Below are 27,487 nucleotides of genomic sequence, written 5' to 3'. Positions count from 1 at the left end.
TTTGTACCTGCCAGAGGTACATTATTTTCCTGAGGGCATTATTTTCAGCATTAACCATTGACTATATCTTAACATTCATAATTAAAAAGTAATCTTTTCCTTAAATGTTACTTCTCTAACTTGAGTAGGGAAAGCATCTCTCCACAGTTGTTAGACCTCAAATGTTTTCAATGGAGATAGTCACTGTATCTAGTAAATGTATCATATTCCTAGAGCTTGATTTAAAAAAACATTTTTATCCAGAAACAAACTCATATTCTCAATGTATGCAGAGGATTAGAAAATTGTTACTGTACTGTCCTGGCTTCCCTGGTGGCTCAGCAATAAAGAATCTGCCTGCAATGAGAGAGACGTGGGTTCAATGCCTGGGTTGGGAAGATCCCCTGGAGGAGGAAATGGCAACTCACTCCAGTATTCTTGCCTGGAAAATTCCATGGACAGAGGCAGCTGATGGACTATGGTCCATAGAGTCTTAAAGAGTCAGACATGACTGAAGTGACTGAGCATACATGCACAGTGCTATCCTACTCTGTATTATAGGCAAAAAGGCATTATAAACCTACCTCTAATTATAATCAAAAATTAATCTTTAAACCCTGTAAAGTAATGTAAATGTGGCTCAGTGGTAAAGAATCCACCTGTAATGCAGGAGATGCAGGTTCGATCCCTGGGTTAGGAAAATTCTCTGGAGAAGGAAATGGCAGCCCACTCCAATATTCTTGCCTGGAAAATTCCATGGACAGAGGAATCTGGTGGGCTATAGTCCATGGGGCCACCAAGGGTTGGACACAACTGAGCCTGCAAGCATGCATGCAAGGTAACATCAAAATGATTTCAAAACAAAAAGCCTTAAGACCTTAAAAAAAATGATTCTTCATCCTCACTGTGATGATTCAACATTGATCACCCACAGTGAAGATTTCATTCGACGACACCGGGAGGCATGAGGCAGGGTTTAGGATCCTCATATCTCTTTACAAGCTCAGCTCATACCTACAGTCTTATTCTGCTTCCCTGTCTAGCTTTGCCACTGAATCTGTTCTTACACCCCAAATCCCTTTTCCAGACATGAACACTTACAGACTTCTTTCCATAAACTCTGTCTCTTGGGCTGAAATAGAAAATACTCGCCTGACTCCTTTCCACTGCCAGGATGGTGGGCTCAGGGTGAAGGTCATGACAGCCAGGATGTGAATGGGAGGGAGGCGGTCAGACCCTGAGATATAGGTTTATGTTCTGTGACCTCATCTTCCCTCAGAATGCAGTTATCATTTCACTTGGAGTGGTAATAACAGGACATGCTTGAGGCGCTAATGATCTTTCTGAAAAACTTTTTTTGAGTTGCTAATTACCAAAACCAATTATGACTTTCCGGTGAGTATCTCCAAAGAGACCACTGATGTGTTTGGGAAGAGGCTTGTAATTTTTCATGATCCCTGATGGCATGGAAGGTCACCTGTGGAAGGAGGAGTCATGCTGATGTCTGAGTGATTAGTAATGAGTTATGTGTGTCTCGGGATTCCCTGATTCCCTGAGAAGCTCTTCCACTAAAAATCTAGTTCATCCTTCATCTTTGGACTTCTAAGCTGCACTACTATTAGACTTGGATTCAGACGTAGCACAAGAAGAATATCTGGGATAGGAATAAAAGGAAGAACATGCATGATGTTACTTTTTCATTTGTATAATTAAAAACAGGTTAATTTGAGACTTCCCTGGTGGTACAGTGAATAAGGATCTGCCTGCCAATGCAGGGGGCTATAGGTTCAAGCCCTAGTCCGGGAAGATCCTACTTGGTGTAGGGCAACTAAGCTGGGGCGCCACAACTATGAGCCTGTGCTCTGGAGCCTGGGAGCTGCAACCAGAGAAGCCACCACGATAATAAGGCCATGAAGTGCAACGACGACCCAGCGTAACAACCAAATTAAATAATTTAATTTGGAAATGGAAATACAGAAAAGTTTCTAAGAGATGGTACTTTACAGATATGGTACTTTTCTGTTGAAGTTGGTCATATGCAACCCATATAATCTACTTTTCATGATTTTGTTTTAAAACCACTTCTTAAAAATCAGCAGTTCAAAGGGAAATGCCAGTAAGGCATTTTCCTTACTGGTACTGGGTCTGAAGATGTGAACATTAATTTAAAGATGTTTTATTATAATGCCCTCAAGCACAAAACAAGACCGGGAGCTGACTGTGGCTCAGAAAATGAACTCCTTATTGCCAAACTGGACTTAAGTTGAATAAAGTAGGGAAAACCACTAGACCATTCAGGTATGACCTAAGTGAAATCCCAAATGATTATGCAGTGGAAGTGACAAATAGATTCAAGGGATTAGATCTGATAGATAGAGTGCCTGAAGAACTATGGACAGAGGTTCGTGGCATTGTACAGGAGCCAATGTTCAAGACCATCCCCAAGAAAAAGAAATGGAAAAAGACAAATTGGTTGTCTGAGGAAGCCTTACAAATAGCTGAGAAAAGAAGAGAAGTGAACAGCAAAGAGAAAAGGAAAGATATACCCATTTGAATGCAGAGTTCCAAAGAATAGCAAGGAGCAATAAGAAAGCTTTCCTCAGTGATCAGTGCAAAGAAATAGAGCAAAACAGTAGAATTGAGGAAAACAGTAGAATTAGAAAGACTAGAGATCTTTTCAAGAAAATTAGAGATACCAAGGGAATATTTGGACATGACTGAACTGAAGGGAACATCTTATGCAAAGATGGGCACAATAAAGGACAGAAATGGTATGGATCTAACAGAAGCAAGAGATATTAAGAAGAGGTGGCAAGAATACACAGAACTAAACATAAAAGATCTTCATGACCCAGATAACCACAATGGTGTGATCACTCACTTAGAGCCAGACATTCTGGAATGTGAAGTCAAGTGGGAATTAGGAACCATGACTACAAACAAAGCTAGTGAAGATGATGGAATTCCAGTTGAGCTATTTCAAATCCTAAAAGATAGTGCTGTGAAAGTGCTACATTCAATATGCCAGCAAATTTGGAAGACTCAGCAGTGGGCACAGAACTGGAAAAGATCAGTTTTAATTCCAATCCCAAAGAAAGGCAATGCTTAAGAATGCTCAAAGTACTGCACAATTGCACTCATCTCACATGCTAGCAGAGTAATGTTCAAAACTTTTCAAACCAGGCTTCAACATGATGTGAACTGTGAATTTCCAGATCTTCAAGCTGCATTTAGAAATGGCAAAGGAACCAGAGATCAAATTGTCAACATCAATTGGATCATCGAAAAAGCAACAGAGTTCCAGAAAAACATCTACTTCTGTTTTATTGACTACACCAAAGCCTTCCACTGTGGGAATCACAACAAACTGTGGAAAATCCTTGAAGAGATGGCAGTACCAGACCTCCTGACCTGCCTCCTGCAAAATCTGAATACAGGTTAAGAAGCAATAGTTAGAACTGGACATGGAACAACAGACTGGTTCCAAATCAGGAAAGGAGTACTTCAAGGCTGTGTATTGTCACCCTGCTTATTTAACTTATATGCAGAATATATCATGTGACATGCCAGGCTGGATGAAGCACAAGCTGGAATCAAGATCTCCGGGAGAAATATCAATAACCTCAGATATGCCAATGACACCACCTTTAAGGCAGAAAGTGAAGAAGAACTACAGAGCCTCTTGATGAAAGTGAAAGAGGAGAGTGAAAAAGTTGGCTTAACACTCAATGTTCAAAAAATGAAGATCATGGCATCCAGTCCCATCACTTCATGGCAAATAGATGGGGAAACAGTGGAAACAGTGACAGACTATATCCTTGGGCTTCAAAATCACTGCAGATGGTGACTGCAGCCATGAAATTAAAAGATTCTTGCTCCTTGGAAGAAAAGCTATGACCAATTTAGACAGCATATTAAAAAGCAGAGACATTACTTTGCTGACAAAGGTCCATCTAATCAAAGCTATGGTTTTCCAGTAGTCATGTATAGATGTGAGAGTTGGACTATAAAGAGAGCTGAGCATGGAAGAATTGATGCTTTTGAACTGTGGTGATGGAGAAGACTCTTGAGAGTCCCTTGGGCTGCAAGGAGATCCAACCAGTCCATCCTAAAGGAAATCAGTCATAATATTCATTGGAAGGACTGATGCTGAAGCTCGAATACTTTGGCCACCTGTTGTAAAGAACTGACTCATTTGAAAAGACCCTGATGCTGGGAAAGATTGAAGGCAGGAAGAGAAGGGAACAACAGAGGATGAGATGGTTGGATGGCATCTCCGACTCGATGGATATGAATTTGAGCAAGCTTCGGGAGTTGGTGATAGACAGGGAAGCCTGGCCTGCTTCAGTCTGTGGGGTCGCAAAGAGTTAGACATGACTGAGTGACAGAGCTGACTGATTGATGTTAACAATGACATTAAGTGCAAACAGGGATATACCACAGAAAACAGAGCATTTTGAAAAGCATCCTTTATAAACAAAAGCACAAGGATCAGGTGGTATAACCGATTGTTTTTACGATTCTTTTAAACTCAGACAAGCCAGTGCTGCTTTCTCAACTCAACAGCATTGGATTGTTACCAGAGGTCTTTACACTTGTGCTGAAATTTCATTAAGGAGCGCTCATTGGTTACGAGATTGATGAAGACACTTAAAATAAGAACCTCCATCACTGCTTCGGATTTTCCAACAGACACACCCACAGTCTGAACAAGGTCTACTCAATAGCTCCCACGTGTGTTCTTGGTCCCTCTGGGAAGTTAAAGGAAACACAGTTCACACAAAAGCACATCCACTTATGACTCCAACTGCAAGTGTGGGCTTTCCCAAACCCATGCCCATTTCGGTAATACTCCTGAAGGACTCAGAACTAACTGGCGCTCTTCTCCTCACAGTTATGGTTTATTATATGGAAAGATATAGATTAGCACCAGACAAGGAAGAGATGCAAGGGGTACAGCAGCCCAGGACAAGGCCAGACCGCTCATTGTTCTCTGCAGACGTCATCTCCTGGTCTCTGGCCACAGCTCTCAGCAAAATGCACATCTTTGTCTGAGCATCTGTATTTAGTACATTTACTATAAGTGTCACAAGACAGATGGCAATAGTATCTCTGAATGTGCTAACATTTGAAGAGCCAGTATGAGGTAAATAGAGATTTAATGAGATTTTAAGGAGACAGTGATTCCATCCTACAAAGCTATTACATACATTTTCACAGATTTCTACTAATTCAAGTTTTCTTTCCCCCTTGCTCATTCTTCACCACCACATGACCCTCTGCTTCCAAGTCAGTGAATGCAATCATATCTGGCCACACATACTCCAAACACAAATATACACATACATAGTCTGACACGCACGTGTTTGCACTCAAATATATACTTAACCACCCCATACTCCACACTCATCCCACACTCACAGAAGCTCATGACACATGGAACCACACTCACATTATTGCACACTCTTCACTCACACAGCAACAAAAAAGACACAATCCCACTCACTTTCACAGAATCATTTATTCAGTCATCAAGAGGGTTACTATGTCCACCATGTGTTTGTATAAGGTAAGGCTGCATCTTTTCCGGGGAGTGAAGGCCAGAAAAAGGGCAGAAACATATGCATTTTACCCTCTGTCCATCCTGTCAAAGGACTCAAGGATAATATATTAGACATTCATCTTTCAAAAATTTCTGAGAGCTTTGCCTCTTGAGGTGGGGAGTATGGTATAAACTCTGGAATGCCTGTGGGTATGACTGGGAGTGGGTGTAATGGAGAGAGATAAGCAAGAGGACATGGGGGGCAGGTGAGAGGGTAAGGTGAGGGCAAGAGATTCTGGGGTGCAGTGTACAGGAGGAAAGAGGTGCAGGAGTAAACAGCACATGGATTTGAAGGCTGCAGTAGGTTTCAAGTCCACTGCGTGATTTAAGGGAACTCAGAGGTTAAGCAAAAACGTTAAGCTAAAACGTTAAGGGCATATCACATATTTGCACTGTGGGGAATAAGAGTTACAGGAGGGATGGGAACATAAAAGAGATTCCACTAAAGACGTAGCTTATATTGGGTGGTGTGTTCATTTTTACAATTCTAATCCCCCAAGCCATGAATCTGGTATATCTTTCCACCTGTTTGCATTGTAATTTCTTTCCTCAGTGTCTTACAGGTTTCCAAGCACATGTCTTTTACTTCCTTTCTTACTTTCTGAGGAAATGGATGCTTTATACTATATTTTTAAAGCATTTTACTAGCTTTGAACATGGTTGATTTACCACCTTTACCAATGAGATTTTTCCTTTTGTAATGTTCATGCTTCTAGTGTGGCCTTTTTTTCTGCTTAGAGAAGTCCCTCTAACATTTCTTTTACAGCTGGTTTCATAGTGCTGAATTCTTAACTTTTGCTTGTCTGTAAAACTTTTTACCTCTCCATCAAATCTAAATGAAAGCCTTGCTGAGTATTCTTGGTTACAGATATTGGTTGGGTTAAAAAGTTCATTTGGGTTTTTCCATAAGATCCTACAGAAAAACTCAAATGAACTGCTTGGCCAATCCACTATTTTCCTTTCATCTTTTAAGTAATACTGTTCCACACCCATTGACCTGCAGAGTTTCTGCTGAAAAGTCAATTGATAGCCTTACAGGTGTTCTTTGTAGGTAACTTGTTCCTTTCCTCTTGCTGTTTTTGATATTCCTTATTTTTAAAGAGTTACTTTATAGTACAGGGAAATATATTCAGTATCTTGTAATAACCTAAAGTGGCATATAATCTGAAGAAAAAACCCAAGTCACTTTGCTGTACACTGAGGCTAATACACTATTGTAAATCAACTATACCTCTGAAAAAGAAGAGAGAGAGAGTGGAGGCTCTAGTTCCCACAGCCTTGTGGCTCTCCTGAAAGAAAGCCCTGCTGGATTTTAAAGCTAAGTGTTCTGGGTGCTCATCTTCTCCGTGTTAGAGCTCCATGTAGGGCTCAGAACCCTCACCCCTTGAGGAGAATCTCTGTAGTTGTATTATGCTCCTGTATGTAGGTCATGCACCCAGCGCTACATTTCTTGACTACACAGAGATTCCAACCCTCCTACCTGTCTTGTTGTGGATCCTTCTACATTTCTTGAGTTGTAGCAGACCTTTTCTGGTAGCTTCCAGTTTTCCTCATCAATATTTGCTCTGTATAGAGTTGTAACTTTGGTGTGTCCATGAGAAGTGAAGAGCTCACAGTTTTCTTGCTCCACCATTTTGGAGCAGTCGCCTGGGGTATGCTTGGTATAGCAGCCCCCCACCCCCACCCCCGCTGACTAAAACAGATTTTTCTGGTTAAGGAAGGTGGGTTGATTATACTCATCTGAACTTTAGAAGTCAAATAGAGATAACTGAAAGATAAGAGATTGAAAACAGGAGGGGGACTCAACTTATGGAGAGAATTCAAGCGTAAGTCTATTAAAGGAAACAAATTCTACCAACAACATGAATCAGACTGGAAGCAATTCTTATTTAGGTTCCACTTCAAAAATCTCTTTGGACACTGAAAGTGAAGGAATGAATGAATTGGCAACTGTGCACTGTGGAAATACATACAATTCACATATATCACATAATAGTAGGGGATTTTCTTATTTCTTATCCAAGCAAAGTAGAGCCTGCGTACACTGGAGTCACAGTTCATGAGCAGAAAGGGACTGGCACTAGGGAAGCATGCTGCTATGATTAGTCTTGTTCACAAGGAAACAGTTCAGATGATCAAAAAGAGACACAACAAGTTGAAAAATGGAGGAAAGAGTATAAAAATAGACAAAAGTGCTCACCAGGAGAAGGATGGTTTTGGTAGCTCTGGACTCAGGGAAGGTCCTGGGGAAGGTGTTGGTCCCCCGAATGCATTGGATTCACTGCTTATGTCTGTACAGGATGAGAACCATGGAGCCGCCAGCCCAGAGCGTGAGCCCCGAACATAAAACATCAGGAAATAATAGCAACACTGCAGACAATGCCTCTCTGAGGGTTCTGTCATGATGAACAGCAGAATAGTATCCAAAATCTCTTTCCTCTGTGATGTTTTTGTCACTCCATTTGCCAGTTATATGGAAAGGAAAAATGACATTTACCAGCATTTGCAGGATTCAACACAGGAAAAGAGAGAAAACCACGTACTTGGGAGCTATTACTTTCAGCACTGCCCACCTGGAGTTCCAGGAACTGATTGTGATCACCTGAAAGACACTCAAGAGCCAGATGCTACTGAAGGACACTCCCCTCCCCACTCTGCAGAAAGAAGAGAAGTTTGCAGCCAAAATCACTGCACATATGCTTCCACCCAAACACTGCCATTGTCTGGGGGACCCCTTTACAGAGGAGGATCAAGGAGTTGGCCACAGTCAGGTGCTTAAGGATCAAATCTGTGAACTTTAACCTGGAGCCAGTGAAGTGAAGGATGATATGATGGCAAAGGAGTGAGAAATTCCCCAGGATTCCAGCTACCGTCTGAGTTAAGATGATTATGCCTATTGCCAACTTGCTGCTGCCCATTCTCTCAGTTCACAGACAGATACTTGTCTTGTGAGTTAGAATATCCTGCCTGGGAACATGAGGTGTGGGTTACATACACAGTGTCAGCTGGTATCTCATATTCTCCACTTAACATTAGTTCCCACTTGGAAACTAGAAGTTTATAAACAGTTGCATGTATGATATTTAAAGAGCTGTTGCTGCTAAGTCGCTTCAGTCGTGTCCGACTCTGTGCGACCCCATAGACGGCAGCCCACCAGGCTCCCCCATCCCTGGGATTCTCCAGGCCAAGAACACTGGAGTGGGTTGCCATTTCCTTCTCCAATTTAAAGAGCACTAATACATAAAAGTAATCACTGCAGGCTCTACACGTGGTCAGTTCTTCATTCTTCAAAATCTATGAGCCAGACACTTATTTGACCTTAATGATACAGAGAAGGGTAAGATAACCACAAAGCGGTTGAGTGTTTGTCAAAATCTACTGTTAGGACAGAGTGAGGACTTGAAACCCACTGGACTGGTAAAAAAAGTGCTTCGATCCCCTATTTCTGCCAAAAAGTTAATTACCTGTGCTCATATAAATCCAGATTTATATTTAGCTTTTTTTCCCAACATGTTCTTTGATTTTAGACTGGTACTATTTTATAATTTCCATTATAAGAAGATTCCAGTTTTGTAAAGTTTTATTCTGGAGGGCACTATGTAGTGTGACTGAGGCTTTAGCTGTCTTAGAATATGTACATGCACTGCTGCCGTGAGAATCTGGCAGAAACCTGCCCAAGACAAGGTAATGTCATGAAAATGAGAATGGCTCAGAATTAAGATGCCAGTAGGAAGATCCTTTGCTTTTATTTCAGAAAAGCAGTGATAATAGCATGTATCCCAGAAATTGTTAAATAGTCACATGTAATGGCATAAACTGTGGGACATAAAATACTCATGCATGATTAATTAGTGTAAGGAGTTACTAAATTATTATTTTCAGGTGATACAATTATCTATTTGTAATAGAAAATATGACAATGAATTAGGATTTGCAAATGATATTAATATACCAGAGATATATACAAATCAAAACCTGCAAGGCATGTATTTTTATGCATTTTATAAATGAAAACACCACATATTTAGATTGATATTAAGATACTTTTTAAATGGGCAGAAACGATATGATATATGACTGAGAGTTGCTCCCTGAAACTCAGCATTATTATGTGAACTTTCCTTAACATTTCATGATATTGAGTGAAGACAGCCTCACCATAATCAGTGGACTCAGGATGTTTTCAGTGAGGACACAATTACTGTCTCCATTAACATCCAGAGTCAGAGAAAACATTTTCCTTCAAGCTGTTTCCATTTGGATACACTTTCTGCACAGGATAACATTTTTTGCAGACTCGTCATACTCTTTTTTGCCACCCCGGAGTTATTATTGCTATACCTCTCCTCACCCTGAACATTGAGTCTATGTTTCCCCTATGGTAGATTCAAGAGGGAATTTATTTTACATCTACAGTTTTAAGCACCTTAAACAATCAGGTTTCGTTTTTCACTTGGACCAAACCACAACAGTCACTGTCAGTGAGGATTCAGTTAAACTGCCTGAGATGGTTTAGGATTAGGACCCCATCTCTCTTTATCAGTTCAGCTCATACTTCACAATATTCCCATGTTCCCACCTGGAGTTGGCACTGAATCCAGTTACTACACAGAAGACTGTGCCTTTCTGATATAATCGCTTACTCAGCATCCTGATCTGCCTTTCTTGTATGGACTCTGCCTCTCAGACTGAAATAGAACATTGTTACCTGGCCCCTTCCTGCTCCCAGGAGAGTGGGCTCCCTGATGGTCATTATACCCAGTATGTGTGTAGGAGGGAGGCAGCCAGACCCTGATATATAGGTATAGGTTTGTAATGCTGTGTCTTCCCTGCTCCTCCCATCAGAGCTGCAATTATCATTTCACCTGCAGCAGCAATGGGAGTGCAGGCCTGGGATCTGAGAACATTTCTGGAAACTTTTCTCTCAGTTGTTAATTACTGGAAACAATTACAAGTTTCTAGTTTGCACCTTTAGGAGACTAAAGGAATGTTTCCAAAAGCCTTCTTATTTTCCCTGACCACTAATGGCAGACAGGGTCTTGCATGGAAGAGTAAAGAAATACTGAAATACACACATGATTGAGGTAACTACTTGGGTCTCTCTGGACTCTTCACTTCCATGAGATGTTTCTCAACAGTCCACTATTTTGAATCATCAATTCAAGTGTAGGTGGAGAAATGGAATGAGTCCAATCACCTGGGAGGTAAATTCAAAGAGATAAAAGGGAAAGGAGGAACATGGGAGAACTCATTATATGAATCATTAGCACAAATAAAATCAATTGATTTAGACTCATTTTCACAATTTCATGGCAATTATGAAGGAAATCTTGTCAGAAAATACACTTTATTATTATTTAATTCTGTTGGTGATAAGAATGGGATGCAGAATAAATGCATAGAAACAAAGAGAGGGTTCGAAAAGAGTAGCTCTTAAATAAAATCATCTAGATCTGATGGCTCAATATTCTGAGCAATTACTTAATTCAGGAAGATCAAACAGAGAGACTAAATAAAATACTAATGAAAACCAGTAGATCAATGGGAAATCAAAAGAAAATCAGAAATTACCTTGAAGCAAATAAAAATAGAAACTTTAAAAATCGAGAAATATAGCCATTAAAAACAATACATTTGAATCAGTTCTAATGAGATGGATGAAACTGGAGCCGATTATACAGAGTGAAGTAAGCCAGAAAGAAAAACACCAATACAGTATACTAACACATATATATGGAATTTAGAAAGATGGTAATGATAACCCTGTATGCGAGACAACAAAAGAGACACAGATGTATAGAACGGACTTTTGGACTCTGAGGGAGAGGAAGAGGGTGGGATGATTTGGGAGAATGGCATTGAAACATGTATACTATCATGTAAGAAACAAATCGCCAGTCTAGGTTCAATACAGGATACAGGATGCTTGGGGCTGGTGCACAGGGATGATCCAGAGAGATGATATGGGGTGGGAGGTGGGAAGGGGGTTCAGGTTGGGAACTCTTGTACACCCGTGGTGGATTCATGTCAATGTATGGCAAAACTGATACAGTATTGTAAAGTAAAATAAAGTAAAAATAAAAATTAAAAAAATAAATAAATAAACTCAAAAATAAAGGAAGAAAAAATAATAAAAATCGAGAAATAGAAAAGGCAATTCTAAGAGAAACTGAGAATGATAAAAGCCTACATGAAGAAACAAGAAAAATTTCAAATAAACAACCTAACCCACCATCTAAAGAAATTATAAAAGGAGTTACATAAAGCGTCAAAGATAGGAGACAGAGGAAATGATATAAATCAAAGAGCATTTTAAAAATCAGAAATTAAAACACCAACAGAACAAGTCAATGAAACCAAGAGGTGGTTTTTTGAAAAGATACATATAGCTGATAGGCCTTTAGCTGGAGTTCATCAAAAAAAAACAAAGAGAGAGAGAGAGAGAAAGAGAGAGAGAACCTGGAACTTCCCTGGTGGTGCTGAAGTTAAGAGTCACCTCCTAGTGCAAGGGGTGCAGGTTTGATCCCTGGAAAGGGAGCCAAGATCCCACATCCCTTGTGGACAAAAAGCAAAATGTGAAACAGAAGCAATATTGTAACAGAATCAATAAATACTTTAAAAATGGTCCACATTAAAAAAAAGAAAAAGAAATAGGTACATGTACTGTTTTGTATTAGACTTTTCACATTTCTTACGTTGTTTGTGAATTTAAAGTTTGCATAATGTTGTGCAACACTCATTAGCATTGCTGTATGAGAATTTCATGTTAGGAATATCGAATAATGTCATGAGTCCACTATTATAAGGAGTGATTCTAGAAAAATGGAATTTAAGGGAGAGTTTTGCATTGGTTCCTGGGTTTTTGGAAATGGCTTTTGAATCTGAAGCCCTTCCGTTGTGACTCCGCTGGTAAAGAATCTGCCCGCAATGTGGAGACCTGGGTTCAATCCCTGGGTTGGGAAGATCCCCTGGAGAAGGGAAAGAGTAACCACTCCAGTATTCTGGCCTGGAGAATTCCATAGACTAAGTCCATGAGGTCACAAAGAGTTGGACACGACTGAGCGATTTTCACTTCACTTCACTTCGAATCTGATTAGAAGTGAAGACACTAATGAGTTCATTTCCAGCAGTAAAGAGCATGGAGAGTCCATGCCCCAATTCAGCAGTACAGACTCCCAACACATCTGCATGGGATACACCCCATCACCTCTTAGATAAGTATCTGAGTGACTCTGCTTACAATACTTTCGAACATTTGGGAGAAACTGATGAATGTATTAACACTGGCTGCTTGCTCCTAATGTTGCTGGACTAAGAGATGAATGAAGAGTTTGAGCTCAGTGATTGGAATGCCCCATTCCAGCACCATATATAGAACCCGAGGGCTTCTATGTGTGCCCTGAAGGAGACCCTTACCCTCTCCCACCCCTTAGCTGAGATTGCTGAAAATCAAGCAGAGAATCGCACCCTCTTGTTATGTATTACAAAGGATAACTCAGGAGAAAAATTGTGGGGTTCACACAATTATGTATCGAGAATTATGTCAAGTTGGGTTTTTTAAAGAAGATTTTATTTTAGAATAGCTTTAGATTTTCCAAAATGGTGAGACTATACAGAGTCTCCTTATATTTCACATTCAATTGGTGACTCTGAAATCTTGTATGTGTCATGTTGTTTAATTAATGAACAAATAGTAATTAATTTGTGCTAACTAAAGTCAATACTTTATTCATATTTTCTCAGTTTCTCTTTTATATCCATTTTCTTTTCCAAGAATTGATCCAGATACCAACTGTCACGTTGTAGTCATCACTCCCTAGTCTCCTCTTTGCTGTGACAATTAATCAGACATTCCTCAGGTTTAATGATGGTGACAGATTTGAGAAGCACTAGTCTCGTATTTTCTGGAATGACTTTAACTGAGATTAATGTGACTTTTTTTTTTTTGCATTTCTTTTCCATGGGGATGGTCTGGATCCCTGTCTCCTGTAAAATGTCATGAGCCACCATCCATAGTTCATCAGGCACTCCATCAGATCTAGTCCCTTAAATCTATTTCTTACATTCACTGTATAATCATAAGGGATTTTATTTAGGTCATACCTGAATGGTCTAGTGGTTTTCCCTACTTTCTTCAATTTCAGTCTTCATTTGGCAATAAGGAGTTCATGATCTGAGCCACAGTCAGCTCCCAGGCTTGTTTTTGCTGACTGTATAGAGCTTCTCCATCTCTAGCTGCAAAGAATATAAGCAGTCTGATTTCGGTGTTGACCATCTGGTGATGTCTTGGTCGTGAAAGATCTTTTTTGTACAGTTCTTCCGTGTATTCTTGCCACCTCTTCTTAATATCTTCTGCTTCTGTTAGGTCCATATCATTTCTGTCCTTTATCGAGCCCATCTTTGCATGAAATGTTTCGTTGGTATCTCTAATTTTCTTGAAGAGATCTCTAGTCTTTCCCATTCTATTGTTTTCCTCTATTTCTTTGCATTGATTGCTGAGGAAGGCTTTCTTTTCTCTCCTTGCTATTCTTTGGAACTCTGCATTCAGATGCTTATATCTTTCCTTTTATCCTTCGCTTTTTGCTTCTCTTCTTTTCACAGCTATCATGACCAAGATAATCACAATGGTGTGATCACTCACCTAGAGCCAGACATCCTGGAATGTAAAGTCAAGTGGGCCTTAGAAAGTATCACTATGAACAAAGCTAGTGGAGGTGATGGAATTTCAGTTGAGTTATTTCAAACCCTGAAAGATGATGCTGTAAAAGTGCTGCACCCGATATGTCAGCAAATTTGGAAAACTCAGCAGTGGCCACAGGACTGAAAAAGATCAGTTTTCATTCCAATCCCAAAGGAAGGCAATGCCAAAGAATGCTCAAACTACCGCACAATTGCACTCATCTCACATGCTAGTAAAGTAATGCACAAAATTCTCCAAGCCAGGCTTCAGCAGTACGTGAACTGTGAACTTCCACATGTTCAAGCTGGTTTTAGAAAAGGCAGAGGAAAAAACATCTATTTCTGCTTCATTGACTATGCCAAAGCCTTTGACTGTGTGAATCACAATAAATTGTGGAAAATTCTGAAAGAGATGGGAATACCAGACCACCTGACCTGCCTCTTGAGAAACCTATATGCAGGTCAGGAAGCAACAGTTAGAACTGGACATGGAACAACAGACTGGTTCCAATAGGAAAAGGAGTACATCAAGGCTGTATATTGTCACCCTGCTTATTTAACTTCTATGCAGAGTACATCATGAGAAATGCTGGACTGGAAGAAACACAAGCTGAAATCAAGATTGCTGGGAGAAATATCAATAACCTCAGATATGCAGATGACACCACCCTTATGGCAGAAAGTGAAGAGGAACTAAAAAGCCTCTTGATGAAAGTGAAAGAGGAGAGTGAAAAAGTTGGATTAAAGCTCAACATTCAGAAAACGAAGATCATGGCATCCGGTCCCATCACTTCATGGGAAATAGATGGGGAAACAGTGGAAACAGTGTCAGACTTCATTTTTTTGGGCTTCAAAATCACTGCAGATGGTGACTGCAGCCATGAAATTAAAAGACGCTTGGTCCTTGGAAGGAAAGTTATAACCAACCTAGACAGCATATTGAAAAGCAGAGACATTACTTTGCCAACAAAGGTCCATCTAGTCAAAGCTATGGTTTTTCCAGTAGTCATGTATGGATGTAAGAGTTGGACTGTGAAGAATGCTGATCACCAAAGAATTGATGCTTTTGAACTGTGGTGTTGGAGAAGACTCTTGAGAGTCCCTTGGACTGCAAGGAGATCCAACCAGTCCATTCTAAAGGAGATCAACCCTGGGATTTCTTTGGAAGGTATGATGCTAAAGCTGAAATTCCAGTACTTTGGTCACCTCATGTGAAGAGTTGACTCATTGGAAAAGACTCTGATGCTGGTAGGGATTGGGGGCAGGCAGAGAAGGGGACGACAGAGGATGAGATGGCTGGATGGCATCACTGATTCGATGGACATGAGTTTGGGTGAATTCCGGGAGTTGGTGATGGACAGGGAGGCCTGGTGTGCTGCAATTCATGAGGTCGCAAAGAGTTGGACATGACTGAGCGACTGAACTGAACTGAACTGAATGTGACAGTTCTTTCATGATTATACTTGGGTTCTGTGTTTTGGGGAGGAAGACTGCAGAGGTATAAGAACCATTTTCATTTCATCATGTCAAGGGTCCATACAACCAACATGACTTATCACTGTTGATATTAACCTCGGTCTCCAGGATGAGGTAGGGGCCTCTGAGTTGCTCATCAAATGTTACTTTTGTCCCCTTTCATGGTGAACTCATTGAAAGTAAGACACTATGCCACACTTAAGCATGGGATGTGATTTTCCACTTTTTTCATATAAACTTTTAACACAATTATGGAAAATCTTTCTGAAAAGGAATTCTGTTTCCTCAAATACATTATTTATTCAACTGTATTTCATTTCAGTTTCACTGGTACACATTAATTTCTATACTTTGAGTTATAACCCAAAATCACTTTCTTAAAAAATCAAATTGTCCAACTTGGTGATTGGCAGTTCTTTCAGGTGACTTCTGTGTGTCTCTGATATAGCCCATCATTATGGTTCTTCTTACTTCTTATTTAAAGCTATTTAATATAGGATTCTCAAGGAAATATATATATATATATATATATATATATATACATATACATATATATATATATCCTAGCCCCTGGTTCAGCCATTATTTCACAAAGCAACAGCTGCTCTTATTAGTGAATGGTGTGATGAACCACAGTATGCACTGTACATGTGGTCATGGCCACTGGTGTCTGAAAGGTGGGGTTGTACACAGGTAGTCCAGGGGACAGAATATCCAGTCAAATATGATATTTCTCAAACTTTCAAGTCTGAGAGAATTTACCCTCCTTGGATTTTACCTGCCTTGGACAGATGAGTTGCTTCCTCTATCTGATTTCCTGTTTTGAGAAAGAGAATATCCATCCAATTCAGTCACACCATTGGAATTTGGTAAGCATATTACGTATCTGCTTTCAAAAAAAAAAGAAGAAGACAATGGAGGAAACAAGCTCTTTGATTTCAGACTATATTACAGAGCTACAGTCACCAAAATAGTATCAAACTGGCACAAAAATAGACACATAAATAATTGGAATAGAATAGAGAGGCCAGAAATAAACCCATGTGCTATTGGTCAATTAATCTATGGCAAATAAGCCCTACCACTGAGGGCTGGTGGACCTCCCTCTTGAGGATTTTCTCCTTCCAGGACCTTCTCTCCTCCCATTCTATGCTTGTTATAAAGACCTTAATACACCTCCTTTGTGAATGAGCATGAAATAGACTAAATCCCACCACACAAACATGGATGAAATAATATATAGTGGAGATATATATATATGTATATATGATGGAGAAAACATAGTTTCTTCAAAAGTGATGCTGGGAAACTCGACAGCTATGTACACGCAAGACAATAAAATTATTTCAATATTTTGTGCACTTTAAATTTACATAATGCTATATATCAAATACATTTTAATTTTAAAAATCAGCTGACATAATTCATCTATTGTTTTAAAAATATTGGAATATTCTTTTGTTTTGTGTTTCTTTTTGGAAAGTACATTTCACTTCAATCTGGTCATTTCTGCATGAAAGTATTTAAATGTTTTAATCTCAGTTCCAGACAACATATTTCTAATAAGTACTACCACCTCTCTAGGCATGTTATCTATAAACTCATAATGGACTGCCAAAGTCTCTACTGAAGGAGATGGATTTTAAATTCCAACTCCCTACCAAGTCACTCCTTATTCTGTGAGGACATTAACTTGTTCTGTTTCATTAATGACTATTGCACATGCTAACCCACAGTCATGCATACCTTTCTCTATAAGTTCATGCCTGTATAACTTTAGGAAACGTACTGTAGCAGACTGAAAACTACACACCTGAATATATGCAGATTGTTTCAAGACTTGAGTTTATTATCACATAAATTCTGAACTCATTTTCTGAAAGTATTAGAAAAATTAAATCATATAATTCTTTACAAGATAACTATATGTCATGACAATACTATTACAATTGTTTATTTTGAAGAAGATGCTCAGCATGTCATGTTTATGATTCTCTTGAGATTCAAAATTTTAGCTAGATCTCTGAGGAGAAGCCATAAAGAAAGTTTACCACTGAAGAACTGATAATTTGCACTGTGGTGTTGGAAAAACTCTAGAGTCCCTTGGACTGCAAGGAGATCCAACCAGTCAATTCTTTTTTTTTTTTTTAATTTTAAAATATTTAATTCTTACATGCGTTCCCAAACATGAACCCCCCTCCCACCTCCCTCCCCACAACATCTCTCTGGGTTAACCAGTCAATTCTAAAGGAAATCAATCCTGAATATTCATTAGAAGGACTGATGCTGAAGCTCCAATACTTTGGCCACCTGATGCGAAGAAATGACTCATTAGAAAAGACCCTGAGGCTGGGAAAGATTTAAGGCAGGAAAAGAGGATGATAGAGGAAGAGATGGTTGGATGGTATCATCGACTCAATGGACATGAGTCTGAGCAAACTCCAGGAGATGTTAAAGGACAGGGAAGCCTGGCATGTTGCAGTCCATGGGGTTGCAAAGAGTCAGACATGACTGAATGTCTGAACAACAACTGAGGTGAATTAATGAATGGTCAACTGTACACTTCAGAAATATACCCAATTCACACATTTCTCATAATAGTAGGGGACTTTGTATTCCTTATCCAGGCAAAATAGAGCCTGTGTACATTATAGGCACAGCTCATGAGCAGAAAGGGACTGACAGTTGGGACATACAAAGCCAAGATTACAGTGATGTTCACAAGGAACCAGCTGGGATAATCAAAAAGAGCCATCATGAGTTGAAAAATGGAGGAAAGATTATAAAAATAGACAAAAGTGCTCACCAGGAGAAGGATGGTTTTGGTAGCTCTGATCTCAGGGGAGAATTTAGTGGGGCTATCGGTCCTATGAATGTGTTGGACATGATGCTTATGTCTGCACAGGCTGAAAACCATGAAGCTGCTGGCCCAGAGCATGAGCCCCAAACATAGAACATCAGGGGGTGATAGCAATGCTGCAGACAATGACTGTTGGATTTTGTCAGGATGAATAGAAGAACAGTATCCAAAATCCTTGTTTGCATTGTTTTTGTCATTCCATTTGCCATTTATATGTAGAGGAAAAATGAAATTTACCAGCATTTGCAGGATCCAATACACGAAAATAGAGGGAACGATGTACTTAGGAGTTTTAACTTTCAGCGCTGCACACCTTTAGTTCCATGGACTGATCGTGATCACCTGAAAGACACTCAAGAGGCAGATGCTACCAATGGACACTCCCCTCCCCACTCTGTGCAAAAAGAAGAGAAGTTTGCAGCCAAAATCACTGCGCATATGCTTCCATCCAAACACTGCCATTGTCTGGGGGACACCTTTACAGAGGAGGACCAAGGAGTTGGCCACAATCAGGTGCTTAAGAATCAAATCCGTGGACCTTAACCTGGAGCCAGTGAAGTGAAGGATGATATGATGGCAAAGGAGTGAGAAATTCCCCGGGATTCCAAGCACCATCTGCATTAAGAAGATAACGCCTATTGTTAAATCAATACTGGCCATCCTCTCGGTTCACAGTCACTGATATTTGTCTTGTGAGTTAGAATGTCCTGCATGGGAACATGAGGTGTGGGTTACACACATCATGTCAGTTGAAATCCAGTATTCTCCATTTACCCTTAGTTCCCACTGAGAAACCTTTACTTTATGTTCTTCAGTTACCAGCAGCTTTAAACAGTTGCATATATGATATTTAAAGAACATTACTATGTAAAATTAAAAGCTGTAGGTTCTACACATGATCACTTCATTCTTCAACAATCTATGAGCCAGGTACTTATGTGACATTAATGATACAGAGGAGGGTGACATAAGCACAGAGAGGTTGAATATTTGTCAAAATCTGCTCTTGGACAGAGTGAAGACTTGAAACCCACTGGACTGGTAAAGATAGTTCATTGAACCCCGACTTTGCCAAACAGTTAGTTAACTGTTCCTATAATAATTCAGATATATCTTTAGTTTTGTTTTCAGAACTTGTTCTTTGATATTTGACTGCTGCTATTTCATAATTTTTATTAGAGGCAAGGCATTTTGTATTATAAATGAGGCTTCAGGTGTCTTAGTATATGTACATGTACTGCTGCCTGCCAGGAGAATACGGGAGGAGCCTGCCCCAGGACCGGGTAATGTCATGAAGATGAGGATGGCTCAGAATTAGGATGGGAACAGGAAGTCTTTTGCTTTTATTTCAGAAAAGCAGTTATAATGCAAGTACTCCAGAAACTGTTAAATAATCCCATATAAAGTCATTAACTTGAGACATAAAATAGTCATGCATGATGAAGTAGTACAAAAGGAAAAAGTAAATTATTATCATTTTCCAGTGATACAGATATCTACTCATTAATAGCAGAGTTAATTGAATCTATGGCAATGAATTAGGCTTTTCAAATGATATTAACATACCAGAGATATATACAAATCAGCACCTGCAAGGGATCTATTCTTATGCATTTCATAAATTAAAATATGAGGCATTTAGATTCATATTAAAACACCTTTTAAATGGGCAAAAACAATACGATATATGACTGAGAGCTGCGGCCTAAAACTTGGCATTATGTGAAGTTTCCTTAACTGCTCATTTCATAACATGAAGAGTGAAGACAGCCTCACCATAATCAATGGACTCTGGATGTTTTCAGTGAGGACACAATTACTGTCTCCATTAATATCCAGAGTCAGAGAAAACATTTCCCTTCAAGCCATTTCCAGTTGCATTCACTTTCTGTACAGGATTACATGATTTTTGCAGACTCACCATACTGTTTATTACCACCCTGGAGTTATTCTTGTGGCCCCTCTAGTCATCCTGAACATTTAGTCTATGATTCCCCTGAGGCAGACTCAAGAGAAAATTGATTTTATATCTACATTTTTAAACACCTCAAAAAAATCAGGTTTTGTTACCACTTGGACTGAATCACAACAGCCACTGTCAGTGAGGATTAAATTAAACTGCAGGAGGAGCCAGCAGGGATTGGTTTAGGGTGAGGACCCCATCTCTCTTTGCCATCTCGACCCATAATTCAGGGTTTTACTACCTTAAGCATAGTGTTGGTACTGAATCCAATGACTACACAGAAGACTGCCCCTTTCTGATATGATCACTCAGCATCTTGATCTGCCTCTCTTTCACAGACTCTGCCCTCTCAGACTGAAATAGAACACCCTTACCTGACACCTTCTTGCTTCCAGGAGAGTGGGCTCCCTGATGGTCATTATACCCAGTTCGTGTGTGGGAGGCAGGCAGTCGGTCCCTGATATGCAGGTTTGAGATGCTGTGTCCTCCCCTCCCCTCCCATCAAAGCTGCAATTATCATTTCACCAGCAGCAGTGATGGGAGTGCAGGCTTGGGAGCCAAGAACATTTCTGAAAACTTTTCTCTCAGTTGTTAATTACTGGAAGCAATTACAAGTTTCTAGTTGGCACTCTTAGGAGACAACTGGATATATTTGAGAGGCTTTTTTTTTTTTCATGATCCCTGAAGGTGACAGGGTCTCACAAGGAGGAAAGCGGAAAATGCTGAAATCCCACATGTTAGGGACTGACATAAACCATTTTTGTCCCTCTGGATTCTTCACTTCCTTGTGATGTGGCTCTGCTCTGAAACTAGTACTTTCCTCACCTTCAACCACTGGACCAAACCATCAACAAAAGTACTGGTAGAGAAATGGAATGAGACAAAATACCTAGCAAGTACATTCAAAGAAACAGAAGAAAAAGGAGGAATATGATTAAGAACTCATGTGGATCACTGGCACAAATCAAATCAATTTAGACTCATTTTCATAACTCAATGCCAATTATTATGGAAATCTTGTAGAAAAAAATATTATTATTGACTTCTGTCTGTGGATGCAGAACATACACTCAGAAAAAAGGGATGGGGTCAAAAAGAGTATGTCATAAAATAAAATCACCTAGATCTAATGGCTCGGTGATTTTTAACAATTACTTAATTCAAGAGGATCAAACATGGACACTGAACAACAGGCTATCAACAACCAATGGATCCATGTGAAATCAGAAGAAAATAAGAAATTACCTTGAAGCAAATAAAATAAAAGCAGAAAATTTCAAAAACTTGATAGGGATAAAAACCTACCTCAAGAAGCAAGAAAAATCTCAAATCAGCAATCTAACCTACCATCTAAAGAAATCAGGAAAAAACTACACATAAGATAGCAGACAGAGGAAGTGATACACCAAAGAGAAAATTTTAAGATCAGAGATCAAAAAACCAATAGAACAAGTCAGTGAAATCAAGAGTTGGTTTTTTGAAAAGACACACACAACTGATAAGCCTTTACTAGGGGTCATCAAAAAAAATAAAAAAAAGCGGGGGGGGGGGGTGTGAATCTGGGACTTTCCTGGTGTTTTAGTAGTTCCAAGGTGGGAGTTTGATCCCTGGTCGGGGAGCTAAAATTTTGCTGCCTAAAATCAAAACATGAAACAGAAGAAATATTGTAACAAGTTCAATAAAGACTTTAGAAATGGTTCACATTCAAAAATCTTTAAAAAGAAGTACACTTACTGTTTAGTATTAGTCTTCTTACATTTTTTACGTTGTTTGCAAATTTAAGATTAGCAGAAAGTTCTACAGCACTCATTGGCATTTCTGTATATGCCAATATGATCGTGGTTGTGGTTTAGTCGCTAACTCCTGTCTGACTCTTGCAACCCCATGGACTGTAGCCCACCAGGCTCCTCTGTCCATAGGATTTTCCAGGCAAGAATACTGGAGTGGGTTGCCATTTCCTTCTGCAAAATACAATATAGGATTTCATTTTAAGAATATTAAATAATGTCTTATGAGTCCACTGTTATGAGGAGTGATTCTAGAGAAATGGAATTTAAGGGAGAGCTTTTCATTGGTTTCTGGGTTTTTGGAGATGGCTTTCGAATCTGATTAGAAGTAAAGACACTAATGAGTTGATTTTCAGCGGTAAGGAGAGCACAGATAGTCCATGTCCTGATTCAGCAGTACAGACTCGGAACATATCTGCATGGGATAGTCCCCATCACGTCTTGAAGTCATGTCTGCCTCTTTGCCATCCCATGGAATGTAACCTGCCAGGCTCCTCTATCCATGGGATTCATCACCTCTTAGAAGAAGTAAGTTCCTTGGTGACTTTGTTTACAATACTTTTGAACTTTGGGGAGAAAGTAATGAATGTAATAACATTGGCTGCTTGCTCTTAATATTGCTGGAACTAAGAGGTGAGTGAAAAGGTTGAGCTCAGGGACTGGAATGCCCCGTTTCAGCACTCTATAAAGGACCCAAGGTTTCTGTGTGTGCCCTGAAGGAGACCCTTACCTTTTCCCACCACTGGGCTGAGGCTTCCCAGGTGGCATTAGTGGTAAAGATCCTGCCTGGCAATGCAGGAGACATAAGAGAAGTGGGTTCAATCCCTGGGTCAGGAAAATCCCCTGGAGGAAGAAATGACAACCCACTTCAATATTCTTTGGACAGAGGAGCCTGGAGGCCTACAGTCCATAGAGTCACTTAGAGTCAGACACAAATGAAGCGACATAGCATGCATGCACCACTCAGCTGAGATTGCTGAAAACCAAGCAGAGAATCGCACCCTCTTGGTATTCATTCCAAGAGATAACTCAGGAGAAAAACTGTGCGGTTAACTCAAATATGTATTGGGAATTCTAGGCATGGTTTTCTTTTTTCTTTTTTAAGAAGGATTTTATTTTAGAACAGTTTTTGACTTACCAAAATGGCAAGACTATACAGAGTTCCCACAGATCCCATACTCAGTGCACTAACTCTGAAAATCATATGTGTGTTAAATTGTCATAATTAATGATTACATTGTGTTAACTAAAGTCAACACTTTTTTCAGATTTTTCTCAATTTTTCCTTTATATCCATTTTCTTTTCCAAGAACTCTTCCAGATACCAAATCTCAAGTTGTAATCACCTCTCCAAAGGCTCCCCTTTGCTGGGACAATTAGTCAGATATTCCTCAGGTTTAATGAGGTGATTGATTTGAGGAAAACTAGAGTGGCAACCCTGACTGTGTGGATCACAATAAACTGTGGAAAATTCTGAGAGAGATGTGAATACCAGACCACCTGACCTGCCTCTTGAGGAATCTGTATGCAGGTCAGGAAGCAACAGTTAGAATGGGACATGGAACAACAGACTGGTTCCAAATAGGAAAAGGAGGACATCAAGGCTGTATATTGTCACCCTGCTTATTTAACTTCTATGCAGAATACATCATGAGAAACGCTGGACTGGAAGAAACACAAGCTGGAATCAAGATTGCTGGGGGAAATATCAATAACCTCAGATATGCAAATGACACCACCCTTATGGCAGAAAGTGAAGAGGAACTAAAAAGCCTCTTGATGAAAGTGAAAGAGGAGAGTGAAAAAGTTGGCTTAAAGCTCAACATTCAGAAAATGAAGATCATGGCATCTGGTCCCATCACTTCATGGGAAATAGATGGGAAAACAGTGGAAACAGTGTCAGACTTTATTTTTCTGGGTTCCAGAATCACTGCAGATGCTGACTGCAGCCATGAAATTAAAAGACGCTTACTCCTTGGAAGAAAAGTCATGAGCAACCTAGATAGTATATTCAAAAGCAGAGACATTACTTTGCCGACTAAGGTCCGTCTAGTCAAGGCTATGGTTTTTCCAGTAGTCATGTATGGATGTGAGAGTTGGACTGTGAAGAAGGTTGAGCGCCAAAGAATTGACGCTTTTGAACTGTGGAGTTGGAGAAGGCTCTTGAGAGTCCCTTGGACTGCAAGGAGATCCAACCAGTCCATTGGGATCCCTGGGATTTCTTTGGAAGGAATGATGTTAAAGCTGAAGCTCCAGTAGTTTGGCCACCTCATGAGAAGAGTTGACTCATTGGAAAAAACTCTGATGCTGGGAGGGATTGGGGGCAGGAGGAGAAGGGGATGACCGAGGATGAGATGGCTGGATGGCATCACTGACTCGATGGGTGTAAGTCTGAGTGAACTCCGGGAGTTGGTGATGGACAGGGAGGCCTGGTGTGCTGCGATTCATGGGGTTGCAAAGAGTTGGACACGACTGAGCAACTGAACTTAAGTGAGAGTGGCACCCCACTCCAGTACTCTTGCCTGGCAAATCCCATGGACAGAGGAGCCTGGTAGGCTGCAGTCCATGGGGTCTCTAGGAGTTGGACATGACTGAGAGACTTCACTTTCACTTTTCACTTTCATGCTTTGGAGAAGGAAATGGCAACCCACTCCAGTGTTCTTGCCTGGAGAATCCCAGGGACAGGGGAGCCTGGTGGGCTGCCGTCTATGGGGTCGCACAGAGTCAGACACGACTGAAGAGACTTAGCAGCAGCAGCAGCAGTGGGCTTCCCTAGTGGCTCAGTGGTAAGGAATCTGCCTGCCAACGCAGGAGATGCAGGTTCAGTCCTTGGGTTGGGAAGATCCCTTGGAGGAGGAAATGGCAAACCACTCAAGTATTCTTATCTGGGAAACCCCAGAGGCAAGAAGCCGGGTTGGCTACTGTCTGTGGGGTCGCAGAATAGTTGGACATGGCTGAATGAATAAAAAACAAAACAATAAAATTTTCTAGTTCTATATGATACTCCAGGAATAATATATAGATATATATCCTGTTCTGTCTTGGTCCCAGCTTCAACCATTACTCCACAGAGCAGCAGCTGCTTTTGTTAGTGAATGGTGTGATGAAACACAACATGCACTGTTCATGTGCTCATGGCTACTGGGTATTTGAGAGGTGGGGTTGTAAACAGACAGCCCAGGGACAGAACATTGAGACAAATAGGCTATTTTTCAAATCTGATGAAATTTACCTTCCTAGGATTTTTAGCTGCTTTGGACAGATGATTTGTTTCTTCTTTCTGATTTCTTGTTTTGGTAATGAGAATGTCCATCTTATTCAATCTCATTATTGTAATTTGGTTCGCACATTATATGTCTGCTTTCAAAAAAAGAAGAAAATAGAGGAAACAGGTTCCTTGATTGCAGACTATACTGCAAAGCTACAGTCATCAGTACAGTATCCACCTGGCACAAAAACAAACACATAGAAAACTGGAATAGAACAGAGAGTCCAAAAATAAATCCATGCCCTATTGGCCATTTAATCTATGACAAAGAAGGCAGGACTATATACTGGAGAAAAGATAGTCTCTTCCAGAAGTGTAATGGGGGGTGGAATTGTAGGCCTGAGAGAGGTTAATAGGGAGGGGTTATGAGTATACTTATGGCTGATTCATGCTGTTGTGCAGCACACAGCACTAACTAACACAACAATGTAAAGCAATTATCCTCCAATCAAAAATAAATTTAAAAAAGTGATACTGGCCTGCTATGTGTAAAAGAATGAAATTATCTGAATATTCTCTCAAAGTGTATACAAGAATAAACACAAAATAGATAGACACCAGTGCAAAACTGGAAACCATAAAATCCCTAGAAGGAAATATATCCAGAACACTTTTTGTCATAAAAGGTAGTAATGTTTTTGGGAGTCTGTCTTCTAAAGCAAAGGAAACAAAAGCAAAAATAAACAAATGAGACCTCACTTCAGTTCATTTGCTCAGTCGTGTCTGACTCTTTGTGACCCCATGGACTACAGCATACCAGGCTTCCCTGTCCATCACCAATTTCTGGAGCTTGCTCAAACTCATGTGCATTGAGTCAGTGATGCCATCGAACCATCTCATTGCCTGTCATCCCCTTCTCCTCTTGCCTTCAATCTTTCCCAGCATCAAGGTCTTTTATAATGAGTTAGTTCTTCATATCAGGTGGCCAAAGTACTGGAATTTCAGCTTTAGCATCAATTCTTCCAATGAATATTCAGAACTGATTTCCTTTAGGATTGACTGGTTTGATCTCCTTGCAGTCCAAGTGACTCTCAAGAGTCTTCTCCAACACTACATTTCAAAAATGAGACCTAACTAATGAGGTGGATGAAACTGGAGCCGATTATACAGAGTGAAGTAAGCCAGAAAGAAAAACACCAATACAGTATACTAACGCATATATATGGAATTTAGAGAGATGGTAATGATAACCCTATATGCAAGACAGCAAAAGAGACACAGATGTATAGAACAGTCTTTTGGACTCTGTGGGAGAGGGAGAAGGTGGGATGATTTGGGAGAATGGCATTGAAACATGTATAATATATAAGAAACGAATCGCCAGTCTAGGTTCGATGCAGGATACAGGATGCTTGGGGCTAGTGCACTGGGATGACCCAGATGGATGGCATGGGGAGGGAGGTGGGAGGGGGGTTCAGGATTGGGAACACGTGTACACCCGTGATGAATTTATGTTGATGTATGGCAAAACCAATACAATGTTGTAAAATAATTAGCCTCCAATTAAAATAAATAAATTTAAATTAAAAAAATCTTTTGCACAGAAAGGAGATATTGACAAAAAGAGAAGATAACATCCTGAATCAGATAAAATAGTTTCCAAGAACGTGACAGATAAGGAGTTAATAGTCAAATGTATGCGCAGTTCATACAACTCAATACTAAAAACAAAAGCAATGTGGTAGAAAATGGGTGGAAAACCTCAATAAACATTATTCCAAAGAAGACGTGCAGATGGCCCACAGGCACATGGAAAGATGCTCAACATCATTATCCATTAAAGAAATGCAGTCAATACCACAGTTATATATCACCCCACATCCATCAGAATGGATATCATCAAAAAAGTCACACATAACAAATGTTGGTGAGG

At 40.0% G+C, this 27,487-nt stretch overlaps 2 pseudogenes; both read right to left on the bottom strand.

Annotated features, from left to right (window-relative positions):
* Positions 1,548-8,499, bottom strand: LOC102183359 (annotated as a pseudogene).
* Positions 18,455-19,256, bottom strand: LOC102183098 (annotated as a pseudogene).

This window comes from Capra hircus, chromosome 18 (assembly GCF_001704415.2).
Source record: "Capra hircus breed San Clemente chromosome 18, ASM170441v1, whole genome shotgun sequence".
Classification (NCBI taxonomy): domain Eukaryota; kingdom Metazoa; phylum Chordata; class Mammalia; order Artiodactyla; family Bovidae; genus Capra; species Capra hircus.
The sequence above is the reverse complement of the archived record's forward strand: the minus strand, read 5'-3'. Positions and strand labels throughout refer to the sequence as shown.